The following is a 13,007-nucleotide window of genomic DNA, read 5'->3' as shown; positions in this document are numbered from 1 at the left end:
CTCGAGCTATGAGTGATGAGCTCAAAAGTCATGTATCGAACCTTGAGCAATCCCTTCTGCAAGTGCAAGTTCCTCCCGCTTCAGTGGACCTAAGAGCTGCTCTCGAAGAAAACAAATCCTTCCAGAAGAAAATCAGAGAATTGAAAGGTGAACTCCAGAAATGTCGAATTCATATTACCAGTCTAGAAAAAGAAATCAAGCGCATCAATAAAGGATGGGAAAATACATATGAGCATTATCGATCCTTGGTAGAAGAACGCGAGCGCATGATGGGGGAAGCTATTGCTCAAATGGGTGAAGTGGCTCGTTACATGAACGAATTAGCCAATAGAGCGGAGATCATCCAACTGCGCACAAATCCGGTTTCTGAATATACAAGGGAGATCATCGCCATTATGAATGAAATTGTAGAGCTGAGTCTGAGGGCTAGGCCTTATATGTAATAGAACTCCTTTGTAATGAGTGAAACTTTTTATCCAATGAAAGTATTTCCGAATGGTTACTGCTTGGGTCAACGCCTTTTATTTGCATTTCATACTTGCATCATTCATTATGCATAAGTAAATTCATCATTTATAATGCATCACCAATAAAATGTATCATTTATAGCACATTACCAATAATATGCATTCGAATTTAAAAGAACAATAAAATTAATTTCCGAAGGGTTATGTGACAGACGATTCTGGCAAGTAAGAACTCCAATCCTTATCACACGCGAAGTAGAGCCATGGAGGCCAAGCTTGATCAATAAAGAAAGAAATGCAAGAAGATTTACTAAGAATACAACAAGAATGGCAGGCAAAGATGGATCAGTCACAAAAGTCAATTATAAATCAAATCCTGCAAAGCCAGGCTAATATGATGAATGAGATGATAACCAAGATGTCTGGGATACGTACTGAAACAGTTAAAGAACCAAGCACGGCCCCTGTTGAAGTTTCTAGGCAGGAGTCTACCCCGAGACTAGTTATCTCACCTGAAAAGCTAGTTGAACATCCTGCAGGGTCTTCAGCTGTAAAGGTTCAAATGGCCACGACTAACCCTCAAAACAGTCCTTATGAGTATATTGATGTAGATCCTAAGGAAATGGAGAAACCTAAAACGGAAGTACCAGAGCATTTAAAGGACTGGTGCAAAGGGTTTTTTTAAAGAAATGGGAAAGCATGGTTCTCAAGACGGAATGAATGCAGAGGAATTGAGTCTTGTGCCAGACCTAGTATTACCACCAAAGTTCAAAATGCCGGAATTTGAAAAGTATGATGGAAAAACTTGTCCTGTTGCTCACTTGACCATGTTTTGTCGAAGAATGACAGGATTTGTGAAGGATGATGGGCTATTAATTCACTGTTTCCAGGCCAGCTTGACGGGGTCAGCTGTCAGATGGTATAACCAATTAATCCGAGCTAAAATAGGGTCTTGGAAGGATTTGGCCAATGCGTTTAAAGAACAATATCAACACGTTACCGATATGATGCCTGATCGTGTTACTCTCCAAAATATGGAGATAAAGCATAATGAGACCTTCCGACAATACGCTCAGCGCTGGAGGGATATTGCTGCTCAAGTGCACCCACCACTTATTGAGATGGAGTTTATAACCATGTTTATAGATACGTTAAAATCTCCTTATATTGATCATATGTTAGGAGTGGCAACTAAGAGCTTCTCTGATATTGTGATGTGCGGAGAGATGATCGAGAGAGCATTAAAGAAGGGGCAGATTGTCGGTAGCCAAACTCCTGTAAAGAAACCCTATGTGAAAAGGAAAGAAGGAGAGGTGAATAATGTAAATTTCTCTGTGAGTAAGCCGAAGATGGGAAATTCTTCTTCATCCCAAGGAGAGACTAAGCGCGAGCATAACAATGAAAGGATGATGTTCACTCCCATACCAATGACTTACAGTGAGCTCTTCCATGGATTAGTCCAAGCTCACGTAGTGTCACCAAAATTCATTGATCCAATTAAACCACCTTATCCAAAATGGTTCAACGAAAATGAGACATGCGAATATCATGCAAATCTCAGAGGACATAACATTGAAAAGTGTCTCGCTTTTAAAAGAGTGGTTGAAGATCTGATCAAAAGAAAGGTGGTGTCCTTTAATGATTCTGAAGCACCCTGTGTTGCTGCAAACCCGCTTCCAAATCATCAGAATCAGGGAGTGAACGCTATTGAGAAAAATCAGAGAATTAAGAGGAGAATTGAAGAAATAAGAACACCACTGAAATGGGTATATGCTCAAATAAAGGAGAGAGGGTTGTTGAGCCCTAGAAATGAATGCTCAACGGAAAAGACAGAAAACTTTTGTGAATACCATGGTGAAAATGGTCATCAAATTCAGGACTGTCAAGAATTCAGGCAAATAGTCCAAGAATTAATGAACAAGCAGGAGTTGCAGTTCTATGAAGAAAGAATGAGTGAGAATGAAAGATATATTTGCGCTTCTGAAGAAAATTCAATGGAAGCTGAAAAGAATTTAAAAAAGCCTGTCCTGGTCATATCGAAACCAAATTACGAGGCCAGCAGTGGAAGTATAACATCTAGGGTGGTGATCAAAACCCCTGCGCCTTTTACCTACAAGAGTAACAAGAGTGTTCCCTGGGACTATACATGCCAAATTAATACTCGTGAGAGTAAGGAGGAAGAGGTTGCTGAAGTTGGATTTTTCACCAGGAGTGGAAGGTGCTATGCTCCTGGAAATGCTGATAAAGAAAGAGATGTGGTTATTAAAGATCCTGATGATAAATTGAATGAGCCTGTTAAGATTGAGGAGGCTCAGGAATTTTTAAGGTTTCTGAAACACAGCGAGTATAATATTGTGGAACAGCTTCATAAGACCCCAGCGCGGATTTCAATGTTATCTCTACTATTGCATTCGGAAGTACATCGAAATACTCTGATCAAAGTGCTGAATGAAACTTTTGTAGGGAATGATATACCAGTGGAACGTGTGGACAGGATGGTAAATCATATTAATGCAGATAATTTTATTTATTTTTATGATGACGAAATACCTGAAGAAGGAAAAGGTAGGGGCAAGGCTTTACACATTACGACTCATTGCAAAGGAGTCATCGTCTCTGGGGTGTTAATTGACAACGGATCGGCCTTGAATGTTATGCCATTCGCCACTCTAAATAGACTTCCTGTGGATGTATCACAAATGAGGGTTTGTGGCAATGCTGTAAGAGCATTTGATGGGACAGAACGCAAGATAATGGGGAAGATGATTATCCCTCTTAGATTTGGCCCTACAACATTTGAAGTAGATTTTGTTGTCATGGATATTCATCCGAGTTATAGTTGCTTGCTAGGGAGACCCTGGATTCACATGGCTGGGGCAATTCCTTCCTCCCTTCACCAAAAGCTCCGATTCATTGTTGATGGGACTCTGGTGACCATCAAAGCGGAAGAAGACATCATTGCCTCTATCACTACAGATGCACCATATGTAAGGGTAGATGAAAATGCACTAGAGTCCTCTTTCCAGTCCTTGGAATTTGTTAATGCTACTTTTATCTCTGAAGGCAAAATAATTCCCATTCCTCATATTTCAAAAAATACAAAGATGCAATTAAATGAGACATTAGCTAGAGGAGTAAAGGTAGGGAAAGGCTTGGGAAAGAAACTGCAAGGCATCACTGAAGGGCCGGCTGCAGTTCCTAAAAGAAATTATTTTGGTCTCGGATACAAACCAACGTACCATGATAAAGTCAAGGATGCACAAAAGCTTAAGGAAAGGAGGAAGGCAAGAGTAAAGCGAGAAGATCTTGTTTGGGGACCCATAGTCATTCCGTCTCTCTCCAAATCTTTTGTGTCTGGAGGATTAGTGATTGACACGCTGAAACAGTCATGGGATATTGAAGATACAGAATTTGTTGAAGATTTATTGGGAAGCCTGAGCATCAACGTTATCACAGATGATTCTACTGGAGAGTGCTCATTAGCATCAATCCGTCCGTGTCCTCCTGGCTATGTTTTGAACAATTACACTGTTGAAGAACTCCCTGTGTTCTATAAGCACTTTTCAAAGTAATGCATAATAACAAATCTGTCTCCTTTTGACCCAAATATAATAGGGCTTTTGTAAAAGGACAAATTGTTATTTGTCATTGCTTTAATGAAACAGTGTTCTTCTTTCATTCTAATCTTAGCAAGTATTTTATTCATCTCTTGAGTATTCTTTATTCTTTATTGATAATTATTTTCTTGATAAATATTAGATAAAATTTTTGTCCATAGCCAAATATACTCCTTTTGATTCGCAGGTCTTCAGATATCAACTGTTCGAGTAATGATACTTTTGAACCACAAATTGATTTTGAAAATGACATGTGTCTCGAAGAATCTGAGGGTTATAAAGATGAAGAGGAATGTGAGTTAAACTCTGAGCTTGTTAGAATGATGGGGCAAGAAGATAGACAAATATTGCCCCACAAAGAGACAATTGAAACAATAAATTTGGGAACAGAAGAGGATATAAAGGAAGTTAAAATTGGCACTTCACTCTCACCAAAAATAAGAGATGGTCTTATAAGCCTTCTTCGGGAATATAGGGATGTGTTTGCTTGGTCTTATCAAGATATGCCGGGGTTGGAGACTGACATTGTGATGCACAAGCTACCAATAAAGCCGGAATGCAAGCCTGTTCAGCAAAAACTTCGAAGAATGAGACCAGATATGCTATTAAAAATCAAGGAAGAAGTGAAGAAACAATTCGATGCTGGATTTTTACAAGTGGCCAAGTACCCTGAATGGGTAGCAAACATAGTGCCAGTTCCAAAGAAAGATGGCAAAGTTCGGATGTGTGTTGACTACCGGGATCTCAATCGAGCGAGCCCCAAAGATAATTTTCCACTCCCACATATCGATACTTTGGTTGACAATACGGCTGGTCATGCTCTTTTCTCTTTCATAGATGGTTTCTCAGGTTACAATCAAATTAAGATGGACCCAGAAGACATGGAAAAGACAACTTTTGTGACAATGTGGGGTACGTTTTGTTACAAGGTGATGCCCTTTGGACTTAAGAACGCCGGGGCAACATATCAAAGAGCCATGGTTATGTTGTTCCACGATATGATGCACAGGGATATAGAAGTGTACGTGGATGATATGATTACCAAATCACAAACTGGAGAAGAACATGTAAAAGTCTTAAGGAAACTATTTTAAGATTAAGAAATACCAGCTCAAGCTTAACCCGGCCAAGTGCACATTTGGAGCTACTTCAGGGAAGTTATTGGGATTTGTAGTCAGTGAGAATGGGATAGAAATAGATCCTGATAAAGTCAAAGCAATTTTGGAATTACCTCCCCCTAGAACGCAAAAAGAAGTACGAGGTTTTCTGGGGAGGTTAAATTATATTGCCAGATTCATCTCTCAGTTGACTGAGAAATGTGATCCAATATTCCGATTACTGAGAAAGCGAAACCCAGGAGAATGGGATGATAGTTGCCAAGAATGCTTCGATAGAATTAAGGGTTACTTAATTAATGCTCCTGTCTTGATGCCACCAATCCCAAACAAACCATTGATTTTATATTTGACTGTATTTGAGAAGTCAATGGGATGTGTGTTGGCCCAACATGACGAAACTGGAAGAAGAGAACGAGCTATTTACTATCTCAGTAAGAAATTCACTGACTGTGAGACTCGATACTCCTCTATCGAAAAGTTGTGTTGTGCTTTAGTATGGACTACTAAGAGGCTGAGACAATATTTGTTGTATCATACTACCTGGTTGATATCAAGACTGGATCCGTTAAAGTACCTGATGGAATCAACGGCTCTAACTGGAAGGATGTCGAGATGGCAAATGTTGTTGTCCGAATTTGATATGGTCTACATGAACCAGAAATCAGTTAAAGGGAGTGCTATTGCAGATTTCCTGGCAAGCAGAGCATTAGAAGACTATGAGCCAGTAAAATTTGATTTTCCGAACGAGGACTTGATGAGTATATTTGTTACTGAAGAAGATACTCCGAAAAATGAAGCATGGAAAATGAACTTCGATGGCGCTTCTAATGCTGTGGGACATGGAATTGGGGCAATACTAGTTTCACCTGAGGGAGATCATTATCCTTGTACTAGTAGGCTCGCCTTTGAATGCACTAACAATATGGCGGAATATGAAGCATGTATCTTAGGTATTCAAGCTGCAATTGAGCGCAAAGTTAAAAGCCTGGAAGTATTCGGCGATTCTGCTCTGGTTATTTATCAGCTTCGCGGGGAATGGATGACTCGAGACTCCAAGTTGATAGAATACAAGAACTTAGTGATGGAGTTGATCAAATAGTTTGAAGAAATTTCTTTTGCTTATCTTCCTCGTGAAGAAAATCAAATGGCAGATGCCTTGGCTACGTTGGCAGCTATGTTTAAGGCCGATGATCAATCTCGAATGATGCCTATTCGGATGAGTATAAGAGAAATGCCAGCTCATTGTTGCAACATAGAGGAAGAAGAGGATGATAGTCTCCCATGGTATTATGATATTCTTCAATATGTGAAGTATCGGGCTTACCCGGCGGAGGCAGCTGAGAATGATAAACGGACCTTAAGAAGATTAGCAATGGGGTATGTCCTTGATGGAGATATATTGTATAAAAAAGCAAGGATCAGGTGCTTTTGAGATGTGTGGATAGAATTGAGGCCAAGAAAATACTTGAGGAAGTCCATGAAGGAGTTTGTGGAACACATGCTAATGGATTCACAATGGTTAGAAAAATCATGAGGTTTGGGTACTATTGGTCCACTATGGAAGGAGATTGTATCAGATTTGCTCGAAGATGTCATAAATGCCAGATTCATGATAACCAAATACATGTTCCTCCTTCACCACTCCATGTAATGAACGCACCTTGGCCATTTTCAATGTGGGGCATCGATGTCATTGGGGCAATTTCACCGAAGGCCTCAAATGGACATCGTTTTATCTTAGTGGCTATAGACTACTTCACCAAATGGGTTGAAGCTGCCTCTTATGCTAATGTCACAAAAGGAGCAGTGTGCAGATTTCTAAAAAGAGAAATCATTTGTAGATATGGAACACCTGAAAGGATCATCACAGATAATGCATTGAATTTGAACAACGATTTAATGAAGGAAGTTTGCACAAAGTTAAAGATCAAACATCACAATTCGGCTCCTTATCGCCCAAAAATGAATGGGGCAGTAGAGGCAGCAAATAAAAACATCAAGAAGATCATCACAAAAGTAACTGAAACATATAGGGACTGGCATGAAAAATTACCTTTTGCGTTGCTTGCTTATCGCACGTCCGTTCGTACATCTACTGGGGCAACACCATTCTCTTTGGTATATGGGATGGAAGCAGTTTTACCTATTGAGGTGGAAATACCTTCTTTGAGAGTATTGATGGAGTTGAAACTGGACGAGGCTGATTGGGTACAAAGTAGGTTTGATCAATTAAATTTGATTGAGGAGAAAAGGCTGAGAGCTATCTGCCATGGCCAAATGTACCAGAAAAGGATGATACGAGCATATGACAAGAAAGTCAGACCTCGAGAATTTCGTGAAGGCGATTTGGTACTAAAAAAGATCCTACCTATGCAAAAAGACTTTCGAGGGAAGTGGATGCCGAACTGGGAAGGTCCCTATGTTGTAAAAAAGGCATTCTCAGGAGGAGCTTTGGTGTTAACAGAAATGGATGGAGAAGATTTGCCTAATCCCGTGAATTCAGATTCGGTCAAACGATATTACACTTAAAAATAAAAAAAATAAAAAAAAGAAAGAAGAAAAATGAAAATGAAAAAGAAGAAAATAAATAAAGGAGGGTTCAAGATGAAAACCCAAAATGGGCATCTTGAAACCAAAGGAGGATTCGAGTTGAAAATCCGTAATGGACGGCTCGAATAATCAGAAATTGAAATGGTGGATTCCCTCGGAAGCCTAACAGTTTAGGGAAAGACTCTCATGCTCACACATCTTTTGTACGATCTGAATCTTCGAAACACATGTCAACTTTCGAGAAAGATTTGGGGTGAAGAAATAGAAGGACTCAGCATTTGATATTCACTATATTTGTCCATTGTTTTTCCTTTGTATATACTTGTTTTCTTGTCCCAAAAGATTGTACTTTCTCATTACCTATCTTCAGTGAAATTTTTGAATTTGATTCAATATCCTCGCATATATTCACCAAATTACTAATCAATAACATCGGTTATTATGCCTTACTCGGAAAAGTGTCAGAGTATGGGGATTTTGAAACAGGTGTTCGCCAGAGAACACATACAAAGGCACGCTCCCATCAATCATTAAACAAATCATTGAGAAAAAAGAGGGTTTAAATTAAAGAAATCAGTTTCAACATAATCATACTTTTCCCAAGCAAAGAAGTCCCAATTTAAAGGCATGCCACAAGGAAAGACCATTCTGAATGAATTTTCTCTGAAAAATCAATCAATGACCAAAGAATCAAAGAGGCAAGATAAACTCTCTCGAGGTAGATCAGAAGGACCAAGTCAAAGAATATTTAATGAGAGGTCAAGGAAGTAACCAGGCCTGGACAAACGCATAAATATCGCATATTCCGGTCAAAGAGTATGAGAGATTCCCAATGCCAGGATCGAACTGAGCATAACCCTTTAAACATGCATTTAGATCATCCTTAGGGCATATTGCTAACATGAAATCATGGCATATGACCATTTTTACAGGATCTTCAAGACTTATTTCATTATTGAAGCAATGAATCAGTCAACATCAACTGACCAGATCTCCTCATCACGTAGGAGAGTGTCAACATTAGGATAACCAGCCGTCCTCATCACGTAGGAACCGAGTTATCACCATTCCTAAAGATGGCCAGAGTTCTTCATCATGTATGAACCATGTCATCTACCCTTAGACTACCAGACTTCCTCATCGCGTATGAGCCGTGTCATCCCTTGACCAGATTTCCTCATCACGTAGGAACCGAGTTATCACCCTTCTTAAAGATGACCAGAACTCTTCATCGCGTATGAGCCGTGTCATCCCTTGACCAGATTTCCTCATCACGTAGGAACCGAGTTATCACCCTTCTTAAAGATGACCAGAACTCTTCATCGCGTATGAGCCGTGTCATCCCTTGACCAGATTTCTTCATCACGTAGGAATCGTGTTTCCCTTAGACGACCCGAACTCTTCATCACGTATGAGCAGTGTCGTCCCCAACAACCAACATTATTCAATTTCTAAGTTTGAAAGGGAGAGAACCAGATAAAAACTTGATGTCTTTTCATCTTTGCCCTATTCTTGTTAACACAAGAATGTGCAAAGAGGGGCAGCTGTAGACACCCATTTTTGTCCGGGTCTTTTTTATTATTATTATTATTATTATCGTTATTTATTATTATTAATTAATTACATATATTTTTGCAGGCCAAATTAAGGCCTGATTACAAAGTGACCCAGCTGACCCATTACAACAACCCGAAGCCCAATTGGCCCAGAGACCAGAAGCCCACTGCTAACCCAGACCTAACCTAGCAGATTAGGGTTTCAAACCCTAAAACATATTAGGGTTTCAAACCCTAATCCCCTACTCAGCCGCCGCTTCTGTTTGGACTTCCAGCCGCCGTGTGACTCCTCAGCTTCCCAGACGCCAGCCACTCAAGCCGAGCCTCCCCTTCTCTTCTTCTGACGCCGCCACCATCACTGTTCTGGTCTGACCCCAACTGTTTCACTATTGTCATCTACAGCAAAACCAATCAAGAAAATATATCATATACAGTTCAAATCTCACAAAATCTAAACTCCAAATTAAAATACCAATAAATCCCTAAATATTCGGGATTTCTATCCCACCAAATCAGAAAAAAGCCAGGCTCTACCTAGATATCATCATCATCTCACCAGAAATCCGAGGCAAGCAAACATAAAAGACCAAAAAAAAGAGAAAATGGACGGTGGGTGAAAAAAAAACCAGAGAATAGAAAAAAAGAGAGATACGAAACAAAAAAAAAGAGAGAGAAGAAAGAAAAGTTTTACCTTCTCGAACCACCACCGGGAATCTCGTTGTGACCTTCTCCGATCCCAGCTAGCCCCATATCTGAAGGTAAAGCCTTTTCCTCTTATAGGTTAGTTAGGATTGGAGTGCAGTGGGTTTTGGGGTTATGATTCACTTAGGTTTTTTTAGGTGAGAGAGAGATGAGGTTACTCCCCATGGCCACCGATCTACGGTGGCCGGGGAGTTTAGGGTTTAAATCCTCGGTTGAGGATGAGAGAAGGAAGGCGAAGAGGAGGGTCGAGAACCATTTTGGCTCTCTGTCTCTGGAAGGAGAGGGAAGACTGAAGGGTTTAGGGTTCTCTAGGGTTTTCACCGCCGATTTACGGCGTTTGTGACCTCTGTTTTTCTCCACGGCGGAGGATAAAGGAGAGAGGTGGAGGGCCTCTTTGGCTCTCTGTCTCTGGAAGGGGAGGGAAGAACGAGTGAAACGGCTGAGGGAATGGGGAGAGAGCAAATGATTTTAGGGTTTCAGAATAACCCTTAAAAGGGTTATATTTCAGACGTCGAGCGACGTCGTTTTGAAGCAAGAGGGAGGCCGAGTGATGGGATTAAGGGCTAATAGCCTATTTGGTCCTCTTACCTCTGTAATCTTGCACGCGTGTCCTTAACATTTATGGGTAAATAATAGTTTAGGTCCCTCAAGCTTTTGTAAGGGTTGTAATCTGGTCACTAAATGAAATCCATGCAATCTTATTTCGAGCCTATAGTTTTATTTTGTTTTATTTGAATCACTAGTTTATATATTATGTATGTTTTATGATCTTCGAATTTGGACATGTGATTTATGTTTTTCTTCATTTTGGTCACTGGACTGGTTATTGTTAATATTTTTGAAAGTTTAGACATTGTACTCTTTATTTATGAAACTTTTATCTTGATCACTACTCTCATATTTTGGGTTAAATATCGATTAATGTCTGTTTATTTTACTTTCATTATATTTTAGTCCTTATCTGGTCTATTATTACATTTTTATTAGAGTTCGAATTTGGCCATATTATTTTATGCATGTTTCGTTTTAGTCCCTGTTTAACATTTGGCTTAATTGTGGTTTAGTTCTTTATGTTTTTTTTCATTTCATTTTGGTCCCTAATATGATTTATGGTTTATTTGTTTTACTGTTTTTAATATTTGTTAATTATATTTTAGCCCCTTAAATGTTTTAATATTTATTTTGGTCTGTAATATTTACTAATTTGTATTTTAGCCATTTATGTATGGATGTGCATTTTACTCATTAGATGATTATTGGTATTGTGTTTACTTTAATTTAATATAAATCTTTGTATTTCCAATCACATTTATTTTCATTATATTTTTATCTATGTAAGGAATATTCGATTATATTTTCAAGAACATGTATGCGTAGAATGGGCGTGGAAAGTACCACTTGGTCGAAGTGGTACGATCCGATACGGCATTTTAACGACATAGGGACTTGTAACAAGTCGAGTATATTTTACTAATTAATTTATTAAAATGATGTAATGTGTGGTACCTTAAGTGACACTCACTTTATTTTATGTGAATGTAAATTTTAAATTTTCATTTTATATTCGATACGTTTTTAAATAAATGATGAGAGAATATTCTTTAAAAGATAAGAAATAGACGAGTTAATTTTCCCGACGGAGGATTGTTAATCTCGAGATTTCTTTTCAAATTAAAGAATTTTCTCTGATAAAATAATTCGAAGTAAATTAATTAAATCTCAATAAACGAATCATATCTTAGTTTTATATTCAATTTGTAATTTCCACCATTTACGACGATGTGTAAGCTACACAGTACCAATTTTGGGTGTTGTGGGGGTGTTTACCCTTCCCCACACGTAACCGACTCCCGAACCTGTTTTAAATGAATCTTTGGTAACGTAGACCAAATTTTTGTCTTATAAAATTATTTTTCTTAAAATTGTTTTTAAAAGACGTTTTTAGGTATTTGACCTACCTAACCCAAAGGTCGATGGCGACTCTTTTCAATTTTATTCAAATCCATTCAAAATCACCAAATTTTCCAAATTAAAGTCGTAATCGTTTTTTAAAATAATATTTAATTGTTTTACAAAAAATGGTTATGACACATATGATAATTAATCTAAAGTAAATGATTGAGGACCTTCAACGAGATTTATAAGTAAAGAAAAACGAGAAAAATTAATTTCATAAATTAAATTACATATAACTAAAAATGCTAATTTAACGTGAAGATTTATTTTACAAGTAAAGTGATGAATACAAGCAACTTGAAACTTCATTTCAATAGTAATGGCAACAAATATAAACAATAAAAAGTTATATGACAATCTTTGATGAATTACTTTAACAAAGAACAAAATATTATTTTATATTTAATATTATATTTACATATAATAGGTATATATTCGGATCTAAAATATATTTATAAATTTGTTTAATTTTAATTTAATATTTAATTTTTTTAACATTTATAGATTTACGCACTCAATGTCACCTACCAAAATCCTATATTAGTAAATTTGTAATTTTGTATGCTTATTTTAGTAAAATTATAGTCTTGGTCCTTATATTACACTCAAATTTATAATTTATTCTCCATACTTTAATTTGATATGATTTAGTTATTTTTTTTATAACGTCATTCATCAATCGAAAAAAATTAAATTTTTTTCTTAATAACATTATTCCAGCTCAAGTATCATTGATACATATGTATGTATTTATATTGTGTTTTTATATTATTTTTCACATCAGATTTATATCTTTATCTTTAGAATATTATAAATTTATATGAGATAAAATACATTTACAATGTGTAAAATTATTTAGTTTTACACGAAAATATGATCATTGAATGAATATGAATAGATTATTTAAATGTTTCAAAAAATAGATGATTGAGATTAAAATAAAATTAACCATTTTAATGAAAGTTTAATATAAGTCTTTTGACATTTTTTCAATTAATCTTCAATTATAAAATGTTTGTGATAAAAATAAAAGATTCATTA

This window comes from Hibiscus syriacus, unplaced genomic scaffold, assembly GCF_006381635.1.
Source record: "Hibiscus syriacus cultivar Baekdansim isolate YM2019G1 unplaced genomic scaffold, ASM638163v2 tig00111022_pilon, whole genome shotgun sequence".
Classification (NCBI taxonomy): domain Eukaryota; kingdom Viridiplantae; phylum Streptophyta; class Magnoliopsida; order Malvales; family Malvaceae; genus Hibiscus; species Hibiscus syriacus.
This window is presented reverse-complemented; position numbering follows the sequence as displayed.